Raw genomic sequence first — 15804 nt, forward strand, 5'->3', positions numbered from 1 at the left:
ATTTCTTCTACACATCTTCTGCCTAAGAGAGAACTCCACTCCCTGGGGTGATTGCCTACTCTCAGTCCAAATTGGTTCCCCAAGCCAGCTGACCCTCTTCTGCTGTGTTAAAGGGACAATCACCATGCCTACCAACTGCACCAACAGTTTCAGCCACTGTTCAAATCACCATATCCCCATTGCTCACCTAATAATCTCTACCAGTCAGGCTTTGTACCTAACGTTCATATACCACATCTCAAATTCACAGGCCTAGTACTACTGCTGGCCTCACAACCATATTTAATTGGTTACACATACTGCCAGCAATTTAACCATAACTGCTACATTGCACAAACAGAGCTGCACAAGGTCATCCTGAAAAGCTATCTGCAGAATCTTCCACTGCAAGTCAACAGTCTTCCACCAAACATCCGTAGCGTCATAAATGAGTACTAGTATAGAGAAGGCACTTGGAAGAAAGGCGTAATGAGAATGCATATTGTTGATTAGTTGACTTTTATGAGCAATATGGCATGCTTTCACTTACAAATTTGGTTTTGAATGTTTATTCTGTGGTAGGTTTCATTTTTGTATTGTGGTTAAACAGGTGTGATGGTCAGAACATAAGAAGTTAGCATAAATAGGAGCAGGAATAGGCTGTTTGACACTTCGAGCCTGCTCTGCCATTCAACAAGATCATGACCGATCTTCTACTCAACTCTATTACCCTGTACTATCCTCATGTTTCTTAATTCGCCAAGCACCCAAAAATATATTGACCTCTGGCTTGAACATACTCAACAAATGAGGTGGGATGGAGAATTCCAAAGATTCATACCCCTTCCAGCAAAAATGTTTCTCCTCATCTCAGTCGTAAATGGTTGACTCTTTATTTTGAGACTGTGACCCCATATTCTAAATTCGCCAGACAGGGGAAATATTTTCTCAGCATTCATTTTAAGGCCCTTAAAAATTTTATGACCGGAATTCTCTAAAGTTGTATACCCCACTACCGCTGCTAGCAAGAATGGAGAATTTGACACTCGGTCAAATCTCCATTCACTGCAGTGAGACCGGAGAATCCCAGCCACGGGCAAGGTTGTAGGATTCTGGCTTATATGTTTCAATTCAATAACCTCTGACTCATCTATACTCTAAGGATTATAGCCCTAGTCTGCTGATTCCCTTATCATAAAACATTCCCTTCATTCCAGGAGCCAATCTCATGAAACTTTGTTCCACTCCCTCTAGGACAAGTATAGTAAGGAGGCTAAACTGTCAGTGATAGAAGGAAGTTAAAGTATGGGACTTTCGGTGCATAGGGAATTAAAGTTGTGGTTATTGGTATTGTACTGTGGTCTTAAGCTGCTTGTCATTTAGTTGTAGCAAGGGCTATCCTCTTAAATGGTGAGATTATTCTGTATGCAACAGATCACCACAAGTCTTGATATCCACTTTGCCAAATAGTGCAAAGCTTCTCCTGAGCAATCCGGACAATACAAGCTTTGTGTCTGCAAATTAAATGTTTGCTCTAATGTGGCAACATGACTTTCAATGTATGCATGCTGTGCACATTTGCATGGGGTACCATCAACTAAGTGGTCAACAGATAGGCCTTGACCCCAATGATCATCCTTTGATTTGCCATAGTGGCTTAAATGCAGCTGGCACAGCAGATTGCTATATATTGAAGGCATCGTGACTACTGCCAGCATAGTGAGCACTGACTTGCTTGATTCACTTCCAATCACACACCAGCTTGATGTTAAGAGAGTGGAATCCTTTTTGATTCCAGTACAGGGCAAAGTTGACATATGATGTCCATTTTGCAATGCAAGTGCGGTGGTGTATTGCACCTTGGGAATGAGGGCAATCCTCTCAAGAATCAATAATCTATCTACCTCTGAATGTTCTTACTCCTGCTCCTAATTTGTATGTTCATATGTCTGTAATCCTAACAATGCCACATGCACACTCTGCCTGCTTATTACTGACAGAAGAGAATTATCTCCCTTTGAATGGAGAGCCTCAGTGATTTCCCTTCTACAACAGTGGATGGCAGAATGTGAAATGTTGCAAGTATCTTAAGCTCCAGCCTAGAAGGAGGCAGATGCATCAATGCATCATATCACAACATCCCCTTTTTCCAACGACAGGTTTAACCTCAAAGAATCAAACTATTTACATGACAACAAAAGAAAATAACACTGTGCCTGAATGTACTTCAACACATTGCAATAAACATACAAATCTCAGAAATGTATCGGGAGTTCGCTTATCCATCCAGATTTATTTATGGTCATCTTGGCTGAAAGCTGCTCTACATTTTCAGAGTGCAGGTTAGAGGTGTCTTGTTTGCGTTGTGTCTTAGACCATGCTCTGTTTGAAATTGGGGTACTCAGTGTTTCTGGTTGTCATATTGTTCTAATTTGGCATCTGTTTTGTTGCACTGTCATGCCATTTGCTGTCTGGACATGATATAATCTTGGTTCTGGAGATTTGCTGATGATTCCTGCTGGAATCCAGGTGCTGTCAGTTGAGTGTTCCACTTGAATTTTCTGTCTGACGTTCAGGTTGGGTATTTTGATACCCAGTCATGGGCATCCTGGTTCTTCCCCTGTTTATCAAGTGATGCATCACGTACCCTTGGGAGTATCGACAGGAGATGACTGCGGATGACTGCCCCGCTTGTCAGTTGAATGGTAATTCCATATTGGTACTGCAGTACCAGGAAGTTTGCCAGTTTGGAATGGGTAACATTATCTTTTCAAATGATGCCACTCAGCTGAGAGCCTATGATCTGTGTTGCAGAATGAGGTGGTCTATTCTCAGTGTAAGTGCCCTACTCCCAATAGCATTCCATGTGGTTATCATCATTGTCTTGATGACACCATGGATGGTGACCAAGGATCTAAGTCCTTGCACGCCAATAGAGCAGCAATCACTGGACCTATGGTGTCCACAATATAAAACATCTGGGGTGACCAGAGTGAGTTTTTGTAGCCACACTTGAGTATAATGGATCCCAGGGATTTAATCTCTAAATTACTGTAGGTGGTAAGTTTGGCAGTGGTTGGTTGAACCATCACTTGCCATTTCTGTGGGTACATTCATTTCAGTGTAGAGAGTGAAAGGATACTTGCACCTACACTAGTATCCCATTTTGCATATAGCTTAAGCTGATCCTGCATCTGTGGGCATATAATCTGGACAGTGGCATCGGCTTCTGCTCATAATACTGTCCATAAGACCATTAGACATAGGAGCAGAATTAGGCCATTCGGCCCATTGAATCTTCTCCACCATTCAATTATGGCTGATATTTTTCTCATCCCCATTCTCCTGCCTTTTCCCCATAACCCCTGATCCCCTTATTAATCAAGGATCTATTTATCTCTGTCTTAAAGACACTCAATGACCCAGCCTCCACAGCCTTCTGTGGCAAAGAGTTCCACAGATTCACCACTCTCTGGCTGAAGAAATTCCTCCTTATCTCTGTTTTAAAGGATTGTCCCTTTAGTTTGAGGGTTGTGCCCTCTGGTTCTAGTTTTTCCTACTAGTGGAAATATCCTCTCCATGTCCACTCCATCCGGGCCTCGCAGTATCCTGTAATCCTGTAAGATCCCCCCTCATCCTTCTAAACTCCAATGAGTACAGACCCAGAGTCCTCAACCGTTCCTCATACGACAAGCTCTTCATTCCAGGGATCATCCTTGTGAACTTCTTCTGGACCCTTTCCAAGGCCAGCACATCCTTCCTTAGATACGAGGCCCAAAACTGCTCACAATACTCCAGATGGTGTCTGACCAGAGCCTTATACAGCCTCAGACATACATCCCTGCTCTTGTATTCTAGCCCTCTCGACGTGAATGCTAACATTGCATTTGCCTTCCTAACTGCCGACTGAACCTGCACATTAACCTAAAGAGAATCTTGAACAATGACTCCCAAGTCCCTTTGTGTTTCTGATTTCCAAAGCATTTTCCTGGTTAGAAAATAGTCTATGCCTCCATTCCTCCTTCCAAAGTGCATAAGCTCACACTTTTCCACATTGTATTCCATCTGCCACTTCTTTGCCCACTCTCCTAACCTGTCCAAGTCCCTCTGCAGCCCCCCTGCTTCCTCAATACGACCTGTCTCTCTACATATCTTTGTATCATCTGCAAACTTAGCAACAGTGCCTTCAGTTCCTTCCTCCAAATCGTTCATGTATATTGTGAAAAGTTGTGATCCCAGCACTGACCCCTGAGGCACACTACTAGTCACCGGCTGTCATCCTGAAAAAGACCCCTTTATCCCCACTCTGCCTTCTGCCAGTCAGCCAATCCTCTATCCATGCCAGGATCTTACCCTTAATACCATGGGCTCTTAACTTCTTTAACAGTCTCCTTGTCAAAGAACTTTTGGAAATCTAAATAAATCAAGTCCATTGGTTCTCCTTTATCTGACTTCCTTATTACCTTCTCAAAGAACTCTAACAGATTTGTCAGACACGACCTCCCCTTGACAAAGCCGTGCTGACTCAGTCCTATTTTATCATGCATTTCCAAGTACTCTGTGATCTCATCTTTAATAATGGACTCTAAAATCTTGCCAATGATCAAAGTCAGGCTAACCGGCCTATAATTTCCCATCAGCTGCCTCCCTCCTTTCTTAAACAGCGGTGTTACATTAGCTGCTGTCATTCTTTGATGTTCACCATGTTGAATGTCAGCTCACTTTGTGTGTTAGTGTGCTGATCATCTTCACCATCTGACTTTGGCTGAACATGTCATGGATCTTGTCTTGATGCTGTTTGGTATATGCTCTCTGTTGATTGGAATGGTATACCTGTCTGGAGACTGGTTGTGGGTTCTCATGATGTCGAACCTCTTGTGTTGGCCTTTGCATTCTGCATTGGCACTTCCAATGTTCTCTGTTGCCATATGTTTTGCATACAGCATTAAAAGCTGGGAAATGTCTGGGTGCCTACATGAGGCTGAATTGCCTGTATTGCTTACTAGGCCTTCCTGTATTGGCTATCATCTCAAAGGTGAATGAACTATGCATAGCATCTGGGCAGTATAGCTGTGTATTTGTTTCTGCTTTGTAGTAGTGCTTCCACATTACAACCTTTGAGGTGGTCCAAGACGTCTTTTGAAATTGAGGCAGATGCTATCACAAGCTTGTTTATTCTGTCAGCGAGCTCTGATGCTATAAAACCACAGCCATGCCCCTTCTGCACATTCTTATGAATTGGCAAATTGTCTCTGTCAGTTATTGTCTGAAGAACATGATTTCGAGATGGCGTATTTGGACGTTGAGTATCATTTTGAGTGTTGACCATATTTTATCCAGATTTTTAAGATGGGCATCAGACTGACCTGAATGTGTTCTGTCTGTGGAAGCCTTCATTGTCAATAAATAAAACTGACTCACCTGATGAAGGAGCAACGCTCCGAAAGCTTGTGATTCCAAATAAACCTGTCGGACTTTAACCAGGTGTTGTAAGACTTCTTACTGTATGAATAAAAAATAATTTTAATGGATAGTTTATCTGGTTTGGAAATGCTGAGGTCCAGACAACACAGCTCTACATGTTGTTGGAACAAAGTAAACTCAGGTCGTAGGTCTGCTGCCTTCCGACTGACTGTTGGAAATGTTGCGGTCAGCTTGTGGCTTTGTGCCAGATTTTTCAAACCATCTGGAACTTTTGATAGCGATTCAGGCTGTTTAGCTCCCTGTGTTGCAGTACCTATACTGGCCACTGCCTGAGCTTGTCATAAATTACAGATGGACTCCAGTGGTGGCGCTGTTGAGCTCTTTCTAGTTTACTTGGATTGACTGAAGATCCACCCACAAAGCAGTAATTTAAGTATGAAAATGGAGAGCCTGCTTCAAAGATACAATTAAACAGTGAAAAACAATTTTTATACTAGTTTCTTTTGGAGATTTGGAGTTGTTCCTCCTAACCAAATTGACATTTTCTTACAAGCCCAACCTTCAATATTTTAAACTCCTGTGGGAACAGCAAGCACAGGAATATATTTCTCTCTGTGGAGTTCTGCTTAGAGATGGTGTGATAACCCCCATGAGTTCCATAGGGAATCACAAATTGATCTCCCTGTGGGGCTCATTGAATATGAGTTCCCTTGGTAACAGGCAATGGCCTGCCCAGATGGAACTCAGTAAGAAGTCTCACAACACCAGGTTAAAGTCCAACAGGTTTATTTGGTAGCAAATGCCACTAGCTTTCAGAGTGCTGCTTCTTCATCAGGTGAGTGGGAGTTCTGTTCACAAACAGGGCATGTAAAAACACAAACTCAATTTACAAAACAATGGTTGGAATGCGAGTCTTTACAGGTAATCAAGTCTTAAAGGTACAGACAATGTGAGTGGAGAGAGCATTAAGCACAGGTTAAAGAGATGTGTATTGTCTCCAGACAGGACAGTTAGTGAGATTTTGCAAGCCCAGGCAAGTCGTGGGGGTTACAGATAGTGTGACATGAACCCAAGATCCTGGTTGAGGCCATCCTCATGTGTGCGAAACTTGGCTATCAGTCTCTGCTCAGCGACTCTGCGCTGTTGTGTGTCGTGAAGGCCACCTTGGAGAACGCTTACCCGAAGATCAGAGGCCAAATGCCCATGACCGCTGAAGTGTTCTCCTGGTGATTGTCGAGCGGTGTTCATTCATCCGTTGTCGTAGCGTCTGCATGGTCTCCCCAATGTACCATGCCTCGGGACATCCTTTCCTGCAGCATATCAGGTAGACAACGTTGGCCGAGTTGGAAGAGTAGGTACCGTGTACCTGGTGGATGGAGTTCTCACGTGAGATGATGGCATCCGTGTCGATGATCTGGCACGTCTTGCAGAGGTTGCTGTGGCAGGGTTGTGCGGTGTTGTGTACCATCGACACAGATGGAACTCATCAGCTGAGCCCTTTTTAATCATAGAATTATAGAATCATAGTATTCCTACAGTGCAGAAAGAGACCATTCAGTCCTTCAAGTCTGTATCGACAATAATCCAACCCAGGGCCTATTCCCATATCCCCGTATTTACCCCATTAATCCCACTGACACTGAGGGCCAATTGAGCATGACTAACCAACCTAACCCACACATCTTTGGACTGTGGGAGGAGACAGGAGCACCCCACACAGACAAAGGGAAAATGTGCAAATTCCACACAGTCACCCAAGGCCGGAATTGAATCAGGGTCCCTGGCGTTGTGAGGCAGCAGTGCTAACCACTGAGCCACCGTGCCGCCCCAGACACTGGAAAGGATCTGCAGAACTGTTAATCCACTTGGGACTTGTAGGAGATGTGTTGTCGCAGTTGGGATTTGTGTGTCCTGGAAGGTGAAACCCCGGATGGCATAGCCCCGGATGGCATAACCCCAGACGGCGAAACCCCAGGCAGCGAAACTCCAGAAGGCGAAACCCTGAAGGGTGAAACCATGGAAGGTGAAAGATAACTTACCTTATAATGGACTCCATTTTCATTGGAAGGGAGGTTGTTTCCTGTTTTATTAAGGAAGGTATATTTGCTGTGGACATTGTAGTTATGTCAGCTTGCTGTTTTATATCAGTTTACTGTTTTAATAATTTATCATTGTGAAAATATAATGTACTTGGATTGGAATTTATAATGAATTTGGATTGTAGTGTATTTGGATGAATTGCTTAAATAAAAGGAGAGCTGGGACTTGTAAATGTGCGCCACGGAGCTGTGGCTTAATGTGACTCCTATGTGAGGAATAAAAGAATGACCAGGGTGAGGTTAGGGCCGTTCAAGGACAGTAGTGGGAACTTGTGTATGGAGTCAGTAGAGATAGGCGAGGTGATGAATGAATACTTTTCTTCAGTGTTCACCAAGGAGAGGGGCCATGTTTTTGAGGAAGAGAAGGTGTTACAGGCTAATAGGCTGGAGGAAATAGATGTTCGGAGGGAGGATGTCCTGGCAGTTTTGAATAAACTGAAGGTCGATAAGTCCCCTGGGCCTGATGAAATGTATCCTAGGATTCTTTGGGAGGCAAGGGATGAGATTGCAGAGCCTTTGGCTTTGATCTTTGGGTCCTCGCTGTCCACGGGGATGGTGCCAGAGGACTGGACAATGGCGAATGTTGTTCCTCTGTTTAAGAAAGGGAATAGAAATGACCCTGGTAATTATAGACCGGTTAGTCTTACTTCGGTGGTTGGTAAATTGATGGAAAAGGTCCTTAGAGATGGGATTTATGACCATTTAGAAAGATGCAGATTAATCCGGGATAGTCAGCACGGATTTGTGAAGGGCAAGTCGTGCCTCACAAATTTGATAGAATTTTTTGAGGAGGTAACTAAGTGTGTTGATGAAGGTAGGGAAGTTGATGTCATATACATGGATTTTAGTAAGGCGTTTGATAAGGTCCCCCATGGTCGGCTTATGATGAAAGTGAGGAGGTGTGGGATAGAGGGAAAGTTGGCCGATTGGATAGGTAACTGGCTGTCTGATCGAAGACAGAGGGTGGTGGTCGATGGAAAATTTTCGGATTGGAGGCAGGTTGCTAGCGGAGTGCCGCGGGGATCAGTGCTTGGTCCTCTGCTCTTTGTGATTTTTATTAATGACTTAGAGGAGAGGGCTGAAGGGTGGATCAGTAAATTTGCTGATGACACCAAGATTGGTGGAGTAGTGGATGAGGTGGAGGGCTGTTGTAGGCTGCAAAGAGACATAGATAGGATGCAAAGCTGGGCTGAAAAATGGCAAATGGAGTTTAACCCTGATAAATGTGAGGTGATTCATTTTGGTAGGACTAATTTAAATGTGGATTACAGGGTCAAAGGTAGGGTTCTGAAGACTGTGGAGGAACAGAGAGATCTTGGGGTTCATATCCACAGATCTCTAAAGGTTGCCACTCAAGTGGATAGAGCTGTGAAGAAGGCCTATAGTGTGTTAGCTTTTATTAACAGGGGGTTGGAGTTTAAGAGCCGTGGGGTTATGCTGCAACTGTACAGGACCTTGGTGAGACCACATTTGGAGTATTGTGTGCAGTTCTGGTCACCTCACTATAGGAAGGATGTGGAAGCGCTGGAAAGAGTGCAGAGGAGATTTACCAGGATGCTGCCTGGTTTGGAGGGTAGGTCTTATGAGGAAAGGTTGAGGGAGCTAGGGCTGTTCTCTCTGGAGCGGAGGAGGCTGAGGGGAGACTTAATAGAGGTTTATAAAATGATGAAGGGGATAGATAGAGTGAACGTTCAAAGACTATTTCCTCGGGTGGATGGAGCTATTACAAGGGGGCATAACTATAGGGTTTGTGGTGGGAGATACAGGAAGGATATCAGAGGTAGGTTCTTTACGCAGAGAGTGGTTGGGGTGTGGAATGGACTGCCTGCAGTGATAGTGGAGTCAGACACTTTAGGAACATTTAAGCGGTTATTGGATAGGCCCACATGGAGCACACCAGGATGATAGGGAGTGGGATAGCTTGATCTTGGTTTCAGATAAAGCTCGGCACAACATCGTGGGCCGAAGGGCCTGTTCTGTGCTGTACTGTTCTATGTTCTATGTTCTATTAATTTTGTCTTAAACAATAAATACTGTTCATTTCCTGTTGGGCTTCCTGAGTTGTTACAGATAGACCACTTGGAGTCTACTGTTTAATCTCAGTTCCTGCTAAATATTGCAGCAGGGAAGTTTATACTATTTAAGCTCTCCCAAATTTGAACAATCTTACCAGGGTCTGATACCTGCTGGCTGAAGGGAGGTGTGATTCCAGATCTATGTGATGGTGTGTAGGATCTGTACGAGCTGCAGAATCATTTACAAATGGTGAATTAGATAGTTGTTTCACTTCCACACCAGATCTTCCAGCTGCTTGTATACCTCTCACAAATCTTCAGATATCATGGTGTCCCCATGTTACATTCTTCTATTCTGTGCATAAATAGATCAAACAATCATGTGAGGTCTTTATTTGAAGATAAGGCAAAAAAACAAATAACGTTAACCAGGAAGCTAAGTATACATTTTATTCATTCATGGGGTTTGGCTGTCACTGGCTAGGCTAGCATTTATTGTCCATTCCTAATTGCCCTTGAAGGTGGTGGTGAGCTGCCTTCTTGAACCACTGCAGCCCATGTAGTGTAGGTACATCCACAGTGCTTATAGAAATGGAGTTTTAGGATTTTGACACAGTGATGGTGAAGGAACAGGGATTATAGATCAAAGTGTGTGGCTTGGAGGGGAACTTGCAGATGGTGGTTTCTGACTTATAAAGTTTATTTATTAGTGTCACAAATAGGCTTACATTAACACTGCAATGAAGTTACTGGGAAAATCCCCTAGTCGCCACACTCTGACACCTCTTCGGGCACACTGAGAGAGAATTTAGCATGGCCAATGCACCTAACCAGCATGTCTTCTGGAGTGTGGGAGGAAACCGGAGCACCCAGAGGAAACTCACGCAGACATGGAGAGAACGTACAGACTCTGCACAGACAGTGACCCAAGCCAGGAATCGAACCTGGGTCCCTGGCGCTGTAAGGCAGCAGTGCTAACCACTGTGTCACCGTACCTCCCTACTATCCACTGAAAGTAAGATATAAATTGCAACATTTGGGTGGTTCTGACTGCCATACTGTAATAGTTACCCAGAGGAAGGAGAACAAAAACCACTTCTTGGATGCCAGTAGTTATGTCAGTTGCTGGTTAAAAACAGGTAAATGGGTGGTTCACTCAAACATGCCAGTACTGTTGATGACTAATATTTGGAACAGCTTTGGTCTGCTCTAATCAGTGACTACATGGGAAACCCAACAGTGCATTTTTCCCTCAGACGTTATTTAGGTTCATGCTTAGAAAACACATTGCATATTCAGCTTTCTCACCAAGTGAGAAAATACTTTTTGTTTCTCCAACAACACCAATTTGCACATATATAGCTCCATTATTGGAGTAGGATGTTGCAAAACATTTCGTAGGAACAAGTCAAAGAAGAAGAAATTAGCACAGGTGAACAGAAGAATGGTTAAAGAGATATGTTGGCAGAAAGGCTTAAAGGAGAAAAGAGAGGCAGAGATGTTTTGTTTTGGAATTTCATAGCTTATGCCCTAGACAGCTGAATTGCAGGGCCACCAGTCATGAGGTAAAGGAAGTGGGGCTAAACCGGAGATCAAAGTGAGAGGAAGATTTCTCAGAGGATTGCTGGGCTTGAGATGGAGACCAAGAGCTAATGAACGACTTTCAGGGCCCAGACTTTATAATAAGGCTGATGTGTTTGTTCAGTGGATTAGACAACCCATCAAGCAGTCTGGAGGAATCCACTTCCAACCTGTGCATCATCAGTACAATGCAGTCAGCCAGAAACATGTAATTAGTTCTCTGCACACTGCAACAGGCTCATCAGCAATGATGCCTGTGGTGATAGCTCTGACAGGTTTGATGGAAGCTCAGACTATCATCTTTCAGGTACTAATCTCCACGGACTCCAGGTGCTTCTAGATTTTGCGTGATAGCTAAGGACTTCAGTACTGTCAGAGTGCTCCTGCAACCTGTTGTCCCACAGATCAGTACGACTGATAAAGGCTATATAAGTGCAAGTTGGTGTCCTGAGAGGGGCATTTGCTTTCTTCACTCAGGATGACAGCACTCCAAAGATGTGCAGATTAGATGGATTGGCCATGCTAAATTGCCCCTTAGTGTCCCGGGATGTGTAGTTTTGATGGATTAGCCCTGGGAAATGTACGGGGTTACGCGGATAGGGCGAGGGAGAGGGCCTGGGTAAGATAATCTGTCAGAGAGTTGATGCAGACTTGATGGGCCAAATGGCCTCTTCTGCAGTCTAATGAGTGTGGCACTGCCACACAGCAGGACCCCATAAACAGGCCAGCACCCTCCAGGTCTTGGCCCTCCGAAGAGGTCCGCCAAGGTCATCAGAGACAACAGGGCATAGCAGTCAGTGGACACTTCAATTTCCTCTGTGGATGTTGAGAATGTACCAAGATGTTGCAGCAAGGTTACAAAGGTCAAGAAGACTTAGTTGCACAACTTGACACAGGTGTTAATCGCCTGTGCATTACGTTGACCATTGTAAATACACTCCCAAGAATGTCTTCTCGTCTATGGCTCCTTGTTATGATGAGTAGCGTTTGTGTCAGTCAGATGTAAACCCTTGGTTCCTGCACAAAATTAAGGCAAGTGTCACAGTCTAGGTCCTCCTCCTGTGCGGTGTGTAACATTCTAACCACAGTGAATGTCCAGCTTCAAAATAACTCTCCAGATCAGTGATGCCTGCACCTCGATGTGGCTTGTGTTTGCTGCAAGAATCTTGGACTCAAGCATCACAGGATTCCATGATGTTCTGTGTCTGCTCTCAGCATCTTAGGAGTGGAGCTGACTCCCATTCATCACCATTCCTGACAGGTGAAGGTGTGGTGCTGAAGGGAACCGGTGATGAAGGATACCAAAGAATCAAGTGTTTTTAAAGTCCAACAGCTCAGCAGCATCACCATGATATGACTCACTTCGCAGAGTGTATGTGCGTTGCCCTCAGGCAGACAGGTGTAAGATGTTCCCAGCAATGTGAAGATCTCAAGAGTGTCCCCACTGCATCTCATCATCATCCTTCTGGAATTTTGTGGCAATGGGGGCTTCACGAGCACACTTGCCTTCATCACCTGCATTCTTACCTTCCAGGACCACAGCACTCTCATCCCCTTCAACTTCCTCCTCTTTGGAGGAGATGTGCAGTTGTTTCATCTCCTCATCATCCAGATCCTCCCCCCTTGCATCACTAAATTGTGTAGTAAGCAGGAAGTGGGACACCCTTTAGGGAGTAAACTGGAGCGCTCCACTAGATCTGTTGAAGCACCGCAACCTCATTTTCAGGAGGCCAATGATCGTCTCCACCAAACTCCAGGTTGCATCATGAGCCTTGTTGTGCTTTTTTTAAGCAGAAGTCTGAGGCTACGGTACAGGTGACATCAGCCATGTCCTTTGCAGGTAGCCTGTGTCCCAGATTCCCGATGGAGCCCTGGAAGGAGCCACTGCTGTAGAAATTGAGCGCAGTGATCACTTTCACTGCCATTGGCAGTGGATGGCCTCCGAGTTCACATGGCACCAAATACTGTCGAAGGTGGCTTATGTGCATGACCAGTTATCCTTGACATGCACAGTCAGCAGTGACACTCATTCATCTGCAGATGGCACATGCTTCTTCCATAGATCATGGGTCTATTGATAAGCTTACGACCTATGGCTCTCTGTGGTTCATACTCTGTGTATCCCCACAGATCCCTTGGTCTTGAGATTCTGCTCCTGCCTTTGGCGAACCAAGTGCCATTATCGCATCTGTCTGGTTTTACAGCACCATAGCATTCATTTAATTTGGAAGTCTGCGCATGAGGGGTTAAATGGTGAGCAGCAATCATTGACACTCTCAGAAATTAGTGCTGCTTGAGTGGGCAAAATTGCTGAACTAACCTGACTCCAAGCATGTCAATTGAGCTCAAGCTAAACAATTTCAGCTGTGGAAGTGTGCTCATCTTTAACATGCTTTTCCATTTCGCTGGCCATTTTCTACAACCCCCCCTCCCTCCCTACCGCACTAACCCCACTGACATTTCACACGCCCCCCCCCATGTGGTTGCATGCAACCTTCAGTCATGCTGCCACGACCCTTTCCACCTTTGCACTGTTGCCCTTTCCCCAAAGCTCCCTTGTCTCTGGCACTGTTGCCTTTGCTCTGAGGTGCCCTTGCCACCTCTTATCTCCAGCACTGTTTCCCTTACTCTGAGGTGCCTTTTCTACTCTTGTCTCCGGCACTATTGCTTTTTCCTCAGCACCAAAAGCCAGCCAGGAAGAAGCCACTGTACGTACTTGCCTGTGACCCTGCCCCAAAATCCACAGAGCAGCTTCCTTGCATTGAGATCTTCAAGTGCACTAAGTTTTGTGCATCACCTCCAAGTTCCCCTCAAGGTTCAGGTCACCAGGAAACTTGCCTTTTAAAAGTACTTGTAAATCATGCCATTCTAAAGTTATACCGAGATGGAATTTAAACTTGATGTGGGGGTGATGAATCTGGTGCGAGACCATGATAATGAGGTGCAAATTTATTAAAATGAAGCTTCTAATGTTTGGTGGCCATTGACAGTGGGAGGGGGTCAGTCATTCCTCTGATTATAGCTAAGAAAGCCCACCAACGCCTCTACTTTCTCAGAAGACTAAGGAAATTTGGCATGTCAGCTACGACTCTCACCAACTTATACAGATGCACCATAGAAAGCATTCTTTCTGGTTGTATCACAGCTTGGTATGGCTCCTTCCCTGCCCAAGACTGCAAGAAACTACAAAAAGTCATGAATGTAGCCCAATCCATCACGCAAACCAGCCTCCTATCCATTGACTCTGTCTACACTTCCCGCTGCCTCAGCAAAGCAGCCAGCATAATTAAGGACCCCACGCACCCCAGACATTCTCTCTTCCACCTTCTTCCATTGGGAAAAATATGCAAAAGTCTGAGGTCACGTACCAACCGATTCAAGAACAACTTCTTCCCTGCTGCCATCAGACTTTTGAATGGACCTACCTTTATTTGATCTTTCTCTACACCCTAGCTATGACTATAACACTACATTCTGCACTCTCTCATTTCCTTCTCTATGAACGGTATGCTTTGTCTGTATAACGCGCAAGAAACAATACTTTTCACTGTGTGCTAATACATGTGACAAAAATAAATCAAATCAAATCAAAATCCCTGGATTTGCATCATCAGGAATCAAGATTATCCAATCTTGTTACCAAACCCACCCCCCCCATCCCAGTTGGGTGCAGAAGATCCCGGCCCAGAGCTTGCACTGGGATGATCCTTGATTTCTACATTTAATTATGTTCATTATCAAGGAAATGTTGTTTTGCCCAATATTGGTGATGTGCTGGGTTTGTTTGGTGAGTACTTATTGACCAGGAGAATTGATTTGACAGAAAATATACCAGGTTGGGTGCAATATGAAGAATAAAGGAGGGAGTGGGATTGGTGCTGGATGGGGTAACTAGGAACTGGTGCTCTGAGATGATTCGCTGTCAAAAAGCTTTTGCAACCAGCAAGATAGACAGGCCTTGTTCTCCCTCACTTCCTGTTCCATTGTTTCCATAAAGAAAGCGATTAATCTGTATGCTCTGGCAAAGAGCACTTCTGTCACCTACTCAATGCAGGAATGCATGATGGAATGACTAAATATTGCCACTGCCACCTGTTGTAACCTGGAATGGGTGGCACAGTAGCACATGGGCGGCACGGTAGCACAGTGGTTAGCACTGCTGCTTCACAGCTCCAGGGACCTGGGTTCGATTCCCGGCTTGGATCACTGTCTGTGTGGAGTTTGCACATTCTCCTCGTGTCTGCGTGGGTTTCCTCCGGGTGCTCCAGTTTCCTCCCACAGTCCAAAGATGTGCAGGTTAGGTTGATTGGCCATGCTAAAATTGCCCTTAGTGTCCTGGGATGCGTAGCTTAGACGGATTAGTGGGTAAATGTGTGGGGATATGGGGGTAGGGCCTGGGTGGGATTGTGGTCGGTGCAGACTCGATGGGCCAAATGGCCTCTTTCTGTGCTGTAGGGTTTCTAAGATTTCTAAGATTTCTAAGAAATTGAGGCATTTAAATTCAGGGCTACAGTCATTTTCAAGTTGAGTGTGATCTGGTCCTGGGCTGTGCTTGGGACTGCATGAGATGATGGGCCATAACGTCTAGCTAGCGTCGGAATTCCCACTGGAATTACAAGACAATTAGCTGCTCTTGAAAACTGCACCAAAACCTCCAATGGTTGGGGCCTGGATCAAAAGAGTTCCCAGCACAGTTAGGCAGTGTC

This window comes from Mustelus asterias, chromosome 14 (assembly GCF_964213995.1).
Source record: "Mustelus asterias chromosome 14, sMusAst1.hap1.1, whole genome shotgun sequence".
Classification (NCBI taxonomy): domain Eukaryota; kingdom Metazoa; phylum Chordata; class Chondrichthyes; order Carcharhiniformes; family Triakidae; genus Mustelus; species Mustelus asterias.